This window comes from Pinus tabuliformis, chromosome 7, assembly GCF_031772625.1.
Source record: "Pinus tabuliformis cultivar Carrire ecotype Pingquan chromosome 7, CPIR1, whole genome shotgun sequence".
Lineage (NCBI taxonomy): Eukaryota > Viridiplantae > Streptophyta > Pinopsida > Pinales > Pinaceae > Pinus > Pinus tabuliformis.
Window position 1 is genome coordinate 994,906,487 of NC_142293.1, and position 11,849 is coordinate 994,918,335.

At 37.8% G+C, this 11,849-nt stretch overlaps 1 non-coding gene across 1 annotated transcript; it reads right to left on the reverse strand.

The window, feature by feature from the left end:
* Positions 1–11,034: 11,034 nt before the first annotated feature.
* LOC149250943 (small nucleolar RNA U3) lies at positions 11,035–11,260 on the reverse strand. The gene has a single exon (XR_016267616.1). It is a non-coding gene; the product is annotated as a small nucleolar RNA U3 (small nucleolar RNA).
* Positions 11,261–11,849: the final 589 nt, after the last annotated feature.

Consider the following 11,849-nt stretch of genomic DNA (forward strand, 5'->3'; position numbering starts at 1 on the left):
ATGTACAAGCATGGTGAAAAATCGATTCTACAGCAAATCAAAAGCTCCTAGTTATCCGGTCCACGTTGGTCAAACCTCGGCGTTTTGGTTACAAAGGCAGTAAAAGCCATAGTTTCCCAAACCGGTTTCGTTTTGTTTTCTTTTTGGAAATCGGTTTAAATTAGAAATGACCAAAAATCATTCCTTTGTAAAAGCGGAAACAACTGCTCAATGAATGTACATTCGATCCCGATAGGGATAGGCACATAAAGACTGTGTATTATTTTTATTAAGGGGACAGTTACGATTATTATCTCTGTACATCGTTTGAGAAGAGAACTTTTGTATGTAATTGCAATCTACAATACTTGAATGCAGTCACGGTTTTACTCCAGCAGTGTTTATGCGTTAAATCTCTCGTTGCTTGAGTTTACTTCAGCGTACCATTGAAAGGTGGACAGGCCCTACGTGGATTGGTATACTATTAATTTCATTTCCTTAGCAGTTTTCGAATTCGAATAGAAACACATAGTGTTTAATGTTATTTCCATGCTTATGATTTTGTCGATTTGATTTGAAAGTCTCACAAATGGTATTTATGGTGATAGCTTGAATATTTCATTGTTAAGATCATTGAACCATATCTTGTAAGAGATTTGATCTATCATTATATTTTGAAGCATCTCCATAGACTCTGTTTTTCATGCATTTAAATTTTAGTGTGCTTTTGATTGCTTTTGATTTTCCATGAATGCTCAAGTGTTAACTAGACAGAGCTTTTGTGCATAGCATCCTTGTAAGGGGATTAAAATCTCAGTCTAGTAATACGCTGCATCTTTAGGACAGTTAGATAAGTTAGGTGATCTGAGTGTTAAGGTGAGAGGAAACATATCTTAACCTTCTGTAAAGAAGTACTGCAACCTATCACAATAAACACTTAGTTAGGAATCCTTTATGTCTATATACTGTAGACGCATGCCTCGAAGTTTACTAACCCTGGTTGATAGTAAATCTAGTCTAATCTAGCACCCTAGATTGGCCACTACAATTTGCCTGATGAGTTACCACCCATTAGAAAAATCAGTCATCACATAGATTTGATTCCAGGAGCAAATCTACCTAATAAAGAATCTTACATGATGACTCCCACAGAGAATGAAGAGATTAGGAAATAGGTTCAGGAACTGTTAGACAAGGGACTCGTTAGAGAGAGTTTGAGTCCTTTTGCGGTGCCAACAGTGTTGAGCCCAAAGAAAGATGGAGGCTGGAGAATGTGCACTGACTCAAGAGCAATCAATAAGATAACAATCAGGTATAGATTTCCTTTACCTAAAATCAAATATTTGATGGATTGTTTAAGTGGAGCTAGATATTTTACAAAGTTAGATTTTAAAAGTGGTTATCATCAAATTAGAATTAGAGAGGGAGATGAGTGGAAAACTGCTTTTAAGACCAATGAAGGATTATATGAGTGCATGGTAATCCCTTTTGGATTGTCGAATGCTCCTAGTACATTTATGAGACTTATGAATGAAGTTCTAAAGAAATTTATTGGTAAATTTGTAATAGTATATCTGGACGATATATTAGTTTATAGAAGATCTAAGGAGGAACATGTGAGACATCTGAATTATGTCTTACAGAGGCTACAATAAGAAAAATCACTGTTAAATTTAAAGAAATGTTCATTCTTGAAAGAGGAGTTGGTGTATTTGGGCTTTTTTGTTTCTGTTGAGGGGTTAAATATGCAATCAAATAGACACCATTTGCTCGCTATATTCGGATGTCTTGACCTACAGGTCTCCTACCACAAATTATGCCCTGTTCTTATTAGAACGGTACTTATTGTTAAATATTAAAGCCGTAAGAGCTGGAAAGCCAATCGAATTAAAGACAACTGAAGATTTTATAAGTTGCTGCAAGGAACATGGGGCAAAAGTCCAAAGGCTTCTTTGCGAATTTTATCTGCATAATTTCATATTAGACGAAGAAGTGGATAAGAATCCTAGCCCTTTTGTTGGAGATATTCAATTCCAGGCTTTTATCTCTTTTTCATTTAATCAACTTAGGTGTTTTAAGGCGTGTATTTCATTCCAAAGACAGGAACACGGGTTGGATCTCTGGGTAAGTAGTGAGGCTACTCACCCTTTGCAACTATTTGTTAAACATAAAAGGCCGATGACACATGAAGGCATGATTCAAATTTTAGGGCCCATACATAAGGAAATTGTATAGAAAGGAACAACATATCTTCTCTCCATCCAGGAAAGATCCCCGACTGCATCCAAAATGAGATGGATGGTCTCAACTAACAGTGTTAAGGAAAGAGAACCATTTAATTATGGGAATTTCAAAGTTGTTGCGAGCCGGTTAATCACATACAATGATCTTATCTTAAGGGAAGGGCCATATTGGTTGGGATGTCAATTTAGGTGTCCCCTTATTTGGTATCCTCCTTAAGGGTATCGGTTTGACTATGATTTACCTGCAGGACACGAAAAGGAAACCTTTGCAAATCTGGCACAATATCACGGTTTCAGGCCTGATAAAGAAACCTTTTCTCCAGCTTACTCGTTAACTACATTACATAGGAACTATTCATTTGTCATGAGGACATGAAAAAAGGTAAGCAGGGGAGTATGTTGAGCCTTGCAATAGGTATGTATTTACTATTGATTATTGTCTTTTTCCTCCTTTCTTATCCATTTTGTGCCATAATATAATAACATATTGATAGGATTTTGATAAGGAATGAATGAAACTACTCTTGATACGATTTGATCGATCTAACTAACTCTCATTACTTTTTATGTAGAAAAACAGCAGATGGAACAATAGTTCTTCCAAAGTCGAAACAACAAAAGCTAATCAAGGGAAATGAAACGCGTCGTGTGCAGTTGAACCAAGGAACAAATCGAGAAGATCAACGCAAGATATAATAATTTTCTGAAGATAGCATTTAGTTGTGAATCCCTCAGGATCTCCTGATCCTGAGGGATCACATTTATCTTTTTCCTTTTGACTATAAAAGGGAAAATTGAAGAGGGATCTCTCGTCTTTTACTACAATTGTAATTTTAATTTACAGAAGCGTGACTCTGAAGAACAAGGTCGTATTGTAATGACAAGTGACTTTGATGATTAATATACAACTTGCGGTGTTGTTCATTTGGATATTCTGAAGTAGCTAAGTAGTATTCGCTGGTGGCTAGGGCCCGGTCTCTGGTGGATCTTACTGTTTTTCCTTGTTTTATGCTTTTTCCGTTTCTTGCAAGTTTATTCTGCTTTAGAGCTTTGCAGTTGATTTATTTTCGTTATCGTATTTCTGGTATTCATTTCATTAATGCTCAATCCTAGTTGGCTTTATTTAATTCATGTCGTGGATTGAATTAGTTATCAGTTAAATAATCATTTCTCATTAATTAAAGAATAGAGCGTTATAGATTAAATGATTTCCTTATATCCAGTAGTTTAAGTCCAGCTGAAAGAGCTTAGTTAATGCTATGGTGCATTCGGTTGATTATCATTCAAATTTGGTTGATTAAGATTGAATTATGGTTTTGTTTGAGATTGAGTCATGATGCTTAAATGAATTATTTCCCTTAAAGTTACAAGCTTGAGATTTATGATTGCAACCGTTTACTCTTGTATTGAATTTAATAACTTATTTTAAAGCATTATTCTCTGGATTTATAGCTTGCACATATTGTGTACACTCTTGGAATAAAAAGACTTACTCAAGCTCATAATTAATCTGAGGCAAATAGGAGTTTTAATAGACACCTTTTAGCACCCAACAGGTGGGGCGTCCCTTGGCTATGAAATTTAGACGAGGGGACTGGGCTGCTAACGCACGTTCCACTTCGCGAGCCGTTGTGCAAGATGTTAGCCATGTGGGTGGGTGGTGCATCTGAATGTGAGCTTGGATGGCATCTTTGAGACCATTGATAAAACATTCCAAGTAGAATTCATCTGCCAAACCTCCTGTGCGGAAGGCTAATTTATCAAAAGATGTAATATAGTCGTGTACTGTGCTTGTCTGTCTGAGCTTAGTAATATGACCCAAAAAATTGGATTCTCGTTCAAAGCGTTCACAAAGGGATTTTGAGAATGCCTGCCAAGTAATTGGCCTTGCATAGAATTTTTGATGCCACTACCACCATTGCCATCTTTCTTGGTCCAAGTAAAGGCCTCCCACATGTAGCTTAGTCTCATCATTTTTGATGTGATTCAACGTGAAATATTGGTCAATTTCTGATAACCATATTGCCAGATTAGAGCCGTCAAATTTGTACATGTCCAGCTTGGGTGGCCTAGGGTGGGAATGTTGGTGGTTTCCCTAGAAGTGAAGAGAATGACTAGATTCTCCTTTATGGTCTTCATTAAAATCATATACCTCCGATTGTGCTGGTTCATCTAGCCTGTTTTCAAGGGATTCCATCATCTCATTGGCCATAGCTTGAGCTCTAGTTTCTACCATACACAGATCTGGTTGTCACTGTGAAAAAATTTAGGACCGCCCGAAAATTGAAGCTGACAAGTGAATGGTACCACCTTACTCAACCCGTAGTCTTGATTTTGATAGGCTAAGTCTCGCACAAGAATTGCAGTTTTACTCCCCGCTTATCAATACTGCAGTAGGTAATTCCCAGAAAAGTTAGTCCTGCTCAATGTCCTACGAGAATCACCCCAAGGTATAGGAGCCACAAGCTTCCCTGCACCAATGGTCAGATCTGTCTGTGAAACCCTCAACTGCAGAGTGTGAGTAGGAATGCGGCAGCGACCGAACCCCCGCTGCTAGATCTAAATGGTGTTCTGGTGGATCTGATTGTTACGGCAGTGCAGAACCCAATCTGCTATATCTGATTTGGAAAAGAAGATGATTGGCAATCTTCAGAGAGATAAGCGAACTATGGTCTCAAGGAGTGTCAGGTGCTACAGATCACAATAAACATAAGCGTCCAACAATATTACTCGACCCAATCTTTTAGGGCACTAACTAAGGAGGATCAACTGTACCCTTATCCGTACTACCCGACTACCCTATCATACGTGTGAATAATCTCACCGAGTGCTGTTCTCGGTGTGCTGTAGAAGCAAGGCAGTCGACGATTTATCTACAGCGAGGGTTCAGGTGAGCCTAGGGGGCTTCTGATATACCCAGAGGGTACGTGGAAGACTGTCCATGCGCGGTTCTATCTGATGTGCTACTACTAGAAGGTGTACCCACAGGGGTTACAAGGGAGTCCAATAAGCATGACCACCTCTTGTATTTCCTGCGTGCATGCCTACCCAAATCCGTAGGTTTATGCACTCAACTACAAATCCCGTGGTTTAAAGACGCCGGAACACGTCTCTAGCCAAACAAAATTCTGCTACAAATGGAGATACCACCGGCCCTGGAAAGTGCTATGATACCACTTGTTATGCTCTTGACCCACGAGAAGATGCTATGATACCAAATATGCGAAGAAATACAATCCAGAACACAGAACAAAATGAGAAATAACAACATGTATTTTATTATTCAGAGATGGAACCAATGTTCACTTGACTCTTCGAGGGGGCAACCTCCAATAGAGCAGTGCTCGATTACAGAATAAGACACGATGCTCCTCAATGGGGAGTTTCTATCATTTATATAGGATTCATACATGCAATACCATGGGTTAGTACCATGGTTCTATTGATACCATCTATCTAATACCATGGCCCATTTGCAACTAACTGTGGTCCCTTTCTTTAAATGCGGGTCAACCACTTACAATTATTAATATGGGCTTTATTGACTCTTTAACTAACTATAACTATGACTCGAACCTATTACATAAATAAGGGGGTTAGGGTTGGACCCTAACAAAATCCAAATAAATTCCTATCCAAGACACTCAAAACCAAAATCAAACAAGATGAAGACTTCTGAGAGACCAAGACATGCTCAAGGGCACAAGGAGGACCAACTAGAACGAAGTCAATTAGAGAGAAAACCATGAAAATGGATTTTTTGCATGAAACAGGAGTTAGCACAGGTGAAAATATGCTACCAGTGCACTGCAGCGCAGGTGAAAAGATGGCTAGAGTGCACTGCAATGTTTTGTATCCATACCAGGGGAAGCGTTGATCAATGTAAAGCTTAAGTTCTGATACAAACAATCAAATGAAGCTCAGTGAAAGATCTTCCTAAGGTCAATTCAGATTGAGTGAGGAAATGGAGGTATGTTGAAGAGGTGAAACAAGTACTAAGGTCAACGAAACCACTAAGGGAAAGAAACGTTCCCCAGTATGGTCACCAATTTGTTATGCAGAATTTACGATTGCGGACAAAAGTATCTTACCTAGACCTAGTGGACTGGTCTAGAACAACAAAAAAGAAAAGAATATAAATTTCTTCTTAGAGAAATTGAAGAATGAAAAGAAGCTTACCTGGAACCTGTTGCAAGATTTTCTCTCCTCTCGGTGTGTAAGCTCTAACCGTAGCTCTGATTGCTATAATGAGAACATGCACATACAATCACAACAAGCCAAATATCTACGACATATATGTATCATTATCCAATTACATTATTCAATGGATCAACAAAACATTGAAACATATGAATGTAAACATAGCATAACATATATAGGAAAATGTTATACTCTTTGTATTAATATCAAAAGAAGAGAGTTTGCAACCAAGAATAGTAGTTGATCTTGTAGAGATCTACCAAGTTGACTTATCCTTCCTCATCACAAAGCACACCTTAATGTCACCCTAATGCATGGAGATGATGATTCTCTTAGATTCAAGGAAGCAACATGAGGGCATGATCAGACTCCAAATTCCAACCATGATGTTGTAGACAGTTGTAAATTTATAGGAGAGTGTGGTGGTTTAGGAATTATTATCCATTTACCAATCTACGCTTGAGATCCACTCTTGATGGGAGGATGAGCTCAAGGGATAAAAGGTGAAATATCCAAGGTAGGATTAGATAGGATTCAATATCCAAGGTAAATGGTTGAAACAACTCTTGGAAGCTTCTGGAAGAGGAATCTTTGGGAATATTTTTATTTTTCCCGAATTTATAGAATCAACACACCCCAAACAAGGGACAACCTGTTGTTTATCAGTGCAGGTGAAAAATGGAGCAACATGTTGCTGAATGCGGGCCTTTAAAGGGCTAGGGTGCATTGGGCCTTACAAATATTTTTTTGAAGCAGTCAGACTCAGAAACTCAGGGATTTGGAAGAGTCATTCTTAGAGCTATGTGTACGGATGATGACAAGGTGTTCATGGATGTTGATTGATCCATTTTGTGGGCCTATTGATTAAATGTGACAAAATGGCCTATAACACCATTCATATGATACATAACAATCAGTGTTGGACCTAGTTTTTAGATTTTGAAAATACGACATTTAAATGTCGTATATGTCTACAAATAGGACACTTACAAAATATGTGTGCCCTCAGCAAAACAAATATCCAAGAAGTAGAAAGAAACAATCCAAAAATCCCAAGGGATGGTAGTTTCCACAGTAACATCTCTTAGAAGAACATGACGAAGAGGAAATGGGTAATCCCATTAATGTAGTAAATTAAAATCCACAAGAAATATTAGCAAAAGTAGGAGTTAAACAAGAAGGAATAATGGTACCAAGCCTGAAAGGTCTTGAAGCAGTGTGAACATCAGTCCCAACATTGCAGAAGGAGGGATATCCATTAGTAAATAGCAGGGTAGATCCTCTCGGTGCAATAATTACCGGACATCATCATATCGACATGTTGGGCTTGGCTCATTATGGGGGTATGAGATTGCTGTCATGAAATTGTATTAAATATTTTCACATGCCTGTCAAGTGGAATGGGCGTATGAGAATGTGTGGTATAATTTTACGCCTTCTTTTATGTAACACATTTAGTGAGAAGTACGAAATGCCAACTCGACTATATAATGCAATATTGGGTAGTAATTGAACTATTCCCATTTGATGCAACCGTAAAACCACATTTGGCATTTCCAAATAGAGCAAATAGGTAGCTAGCAGTCCTTTAATACGTGATACGACCAATCTCCGGAGTCCCCGTTAGGGGATAAATATTCCTTTTCTCTCGAAAGGTAGTTCCTACATGCATATATAAAGTATCCCGCATATAAATAAGGGTATCTTAACGGTTTGTTTTGAAAAAAAAAAACGATTTGCAGTAAAAACAAAAAGTAAATAGTATTAATAATAAGCGAAAAAATAAGTAGTAATAAGCAAAACTAATATGAAGGGCACGTGGGCTTGATGGGCTTCCATGCTGAACAGGTGCACCCTCTGGAAATGGAAAACTAATTCATTATGTTGACTTTCAAAGCTAGTGCCCTGTTTAGTTGCAGAATGAGCTAAGAATGAATCTGTTACAGAGCTTGCTACAGACTTGCGAAGATAACGCCGAGATAATTCCAAATTCAGTGAGATAAATCCATTGTGACTGTAGAACTGGTTGGAAGCCCAAAGTGTTCCATTGGAGTTTATTATGTTACAGGTCGAATCGCCTAGTGCATTGCCTTGTATCGTTCCTTCGGAGACTCCACCTTGTGTGTTTCCACTGCGTTCTGTTGATGAATGACCTATTCAGATATGGTGGTCAGCTAGGTACACGATAGAACTTGTCGCTGAACTGAAACCGTGGGTAAGTGCTTGCCTAACCTATTTTCTTTTTATATTTCCTAAGAGCGTTAGTGAGGAGCCTTAACTGTATACCTTATTTTATTTCTCACCAGAGCAGCTTAACGAACAACCTATAAGGCAAGGAAGGCCAAGGATAAGCAGTTAGTATTGATATAGTGTTTGATTGAGAGATTTCAATTATTAGTTCACAAAATAAAGTGCTCTACTGGTTTATTATTGCAGATGGTGTTTTTATTATTACAGATGGTCTTTTCTCCGAAGTGTTCTTTTCGTGGTGATAAGAAAATTATCGATGGCGCCCAGAGGGCTGCGGAAAAGGCTCCAAGCATACACGAAATGGTGAGTAACCATTTGAATACCTTTTTAGCGATAATTATAAAGATAATTGCATCTTGCAAGTTGTGGAAAAGGCTCCAAGCATACACGAAATGGTGAGTAACCATTTGAATACCTTTTTAGTGATAATTGTAAAGATAATTGCGTCTTGCGGGGAAACTATTTTTGACAATTTGTTTGAGCTATGCATTATCATAATAACTGGGAAAGTGAAACACAAATACACACAAAAGATTAGCTATGGCTATTCGGGGCATAACTTTCATGTTATCCCAGGACACAATGAATAAGCAAAGATAGAGTGGTCAATAGTACAGGCATAGACTTCAAGCAATTTCTTTAATGTGTATATAGTACAGGCATAGACTTCATGCAATTTCTCCAAGTTATACCCATTATAAATATGGAAGGAAGAAACTTCACAAGCAGATGCCTAATGGAATAAACACTTAAGATCTCCAAAATCTAGCAACATTTTTTTTTTTTAACTGTAGCAAGAAATATATTTCATATTAAAATGCGCAAATATATTTCATATTAAAGTCTACATTTGGAGCGCAGCGATACAACAAAGTTTACAAAACTGGTTCAATCAACCTAGAATAGACAATTATTCTCATTATCTAGAGTAGCTGCTCTATTACTCCGTGAAGTTCTTTCCTATCCTGAATAGTGACTTGTGCATCCTATCCTGAATAGTGATTGAATCCCCAAATACAAAATCTGTCTGAAATTGAAAAAATATGAAAAAATATCACTGCATCATGAAGATTGGCAAAGCGGCCTTTAGGACTGCGATTCTTTGTACAGATTTTAAATGGTTTTCTTCTTTTATATTTTACATGATTTTATATGGTTTACCATTAAGCACTTTTCGTTCAAGATTTGGGGCCTTTGTACCTTGCATATCCGTTGAAGGCATAGCTACGCCTGCAGCAACTGCTCTACTGGCTTGGGGATTTAGGAATGGAAATAGCAATTTTGAAGGGTTGGAAGAGAAAGACCCTGAATTCTATCCTGCCTCTGCCACGCTTAAAGAACTATCTATAGTTTCACATGCACATGGCCAATTTTTTGGTTCCTTTGGTTCCTCCTGTAAATTGATTTTTTATTTTTTTGGTTCCTCTGACTCCTCCTGCAACAAGTTGTCTGGTTCCTCCTTTCAGTTGTCTTGTTGTTCCAGTAAATTGTCCTTCAAATCTTGTTAATGCAGAGCATGGCACCTAGATTGCAAGTTGTGGTAGGCGTACAAGATAGAGCATTCAGCCTACGGACATGTAGAAAGCTATCGCCACCACACTAGTCCATGCATGCACACAGCCATGTGGTGTGCCATGTGTACTGACGAAAGAGAAGTGTGCCATGTGTATTGACCATAAACAATGTTTTACAAAGCATAATACGAACCAAATATTATGGAAATGGCATTTAATGTTTGTTAACTAATGCTAGCATTAGTTTTGTTTTGAAAATGCAAATTCCAAAAACGTATGAACACCAAAAATTATAGGAACAAGATAGCCATTATAAAAGCAGCAATTGTAGAGATCTGTCAGCGATAACCGCAAATGCAAGCCTTGGGAAGAGGCCAAATAACACAGTGAATTACTATGTACCAAAAAACTTTCGGTATACTCCCTCAACCGGTTACTATGTACCAAAAAACTTTCGGTATACTCCCTCAACCGGTACTAAGAAAGAGGTAAACTAATGTTAACATCGTGGTTTTCGATTACTAATGTTAACATCGTGATTTTCGATAACTATAGTCCCATGCCATCACCAGATGGCAGCGACTAATAATGGTGGGTGTTGAATTTCTGCGTGGTTGCCCAGCAATTAATTAAAATTAAAATAAATAATACAAGCTGTGGAGCACTGAAATGCCCAGCGATTAAATAAAATAAATAATGCAAAGTGTGGAGAAGTAAAATGTGTGAGCCAGCTTCACGAAAAATAGATTAAAAAACGGACGCGTGAAACCGGAAATGGAAACAAAACTAAAACGAAAAGTTGGGTGAATCCGTGAGAACAAACTAAAACGAAAAAGTTTGTTGAATCGAATCCGTCAGAACGCTCTCGGGCCTTCACCGTGTGGAACTGGAAATGTCACAGACGGGACGGTCATCGGGAGAAGGATGGGAGTGGAAACCCCCAGCCATCACAGCATTCGCGCTCTGGCCCGAGAGCCATCGTTCATCTTCCGGATTTTTGTGCTTGTCTGAATAGGAATCTACGCAGACTTTGACGTACAACCTATAGAACAGATCCTGTTCAAGTAAGGTCGTGCTTATGAATGCCCACTCCGCCTATTATATACGCCTTCTTCATTCCTTTGCGAAACGCATGTGGGAAAACAACAATGTTTATAAAACTATATTTTACAACCATTCTAATTCTAATTCTATTTTCACTTGCATTCTTGTGTCTTCCGTCAATCGATTCGCTTCGTCCTCAAAATTTAACATCTTCCTTCGTTCCATTTTCAATATATTAATAAATTCAGCGTCGTTCCCCATCACTCCTTGCTGTCTATTAATAAATTCATTCCCAAAAACTTACCAAGGCCAAAGATTTAGTTGGTTCCACAGTTGCATAAAACGAGATTGAAAATTAATTCCACTGGTATTTAACCAATAGTTTATTTGGACACTTTATCATTAATCATAAATAGATAATTAAAAACTAAAACCATACCTCAAATCAATGCTCAATGCCGAAAATTAAATTGATAGTAAATGATATTATTATAACTATATTTGTCGCTGTGTATGTAGAGTGATGACTTGATAACAATATATAAAGTAAAATGTGATAATGCCAATGTCGTATTGGTGTCTGGTTTGATGGATTAATACCATTTACAAAATAATCAAT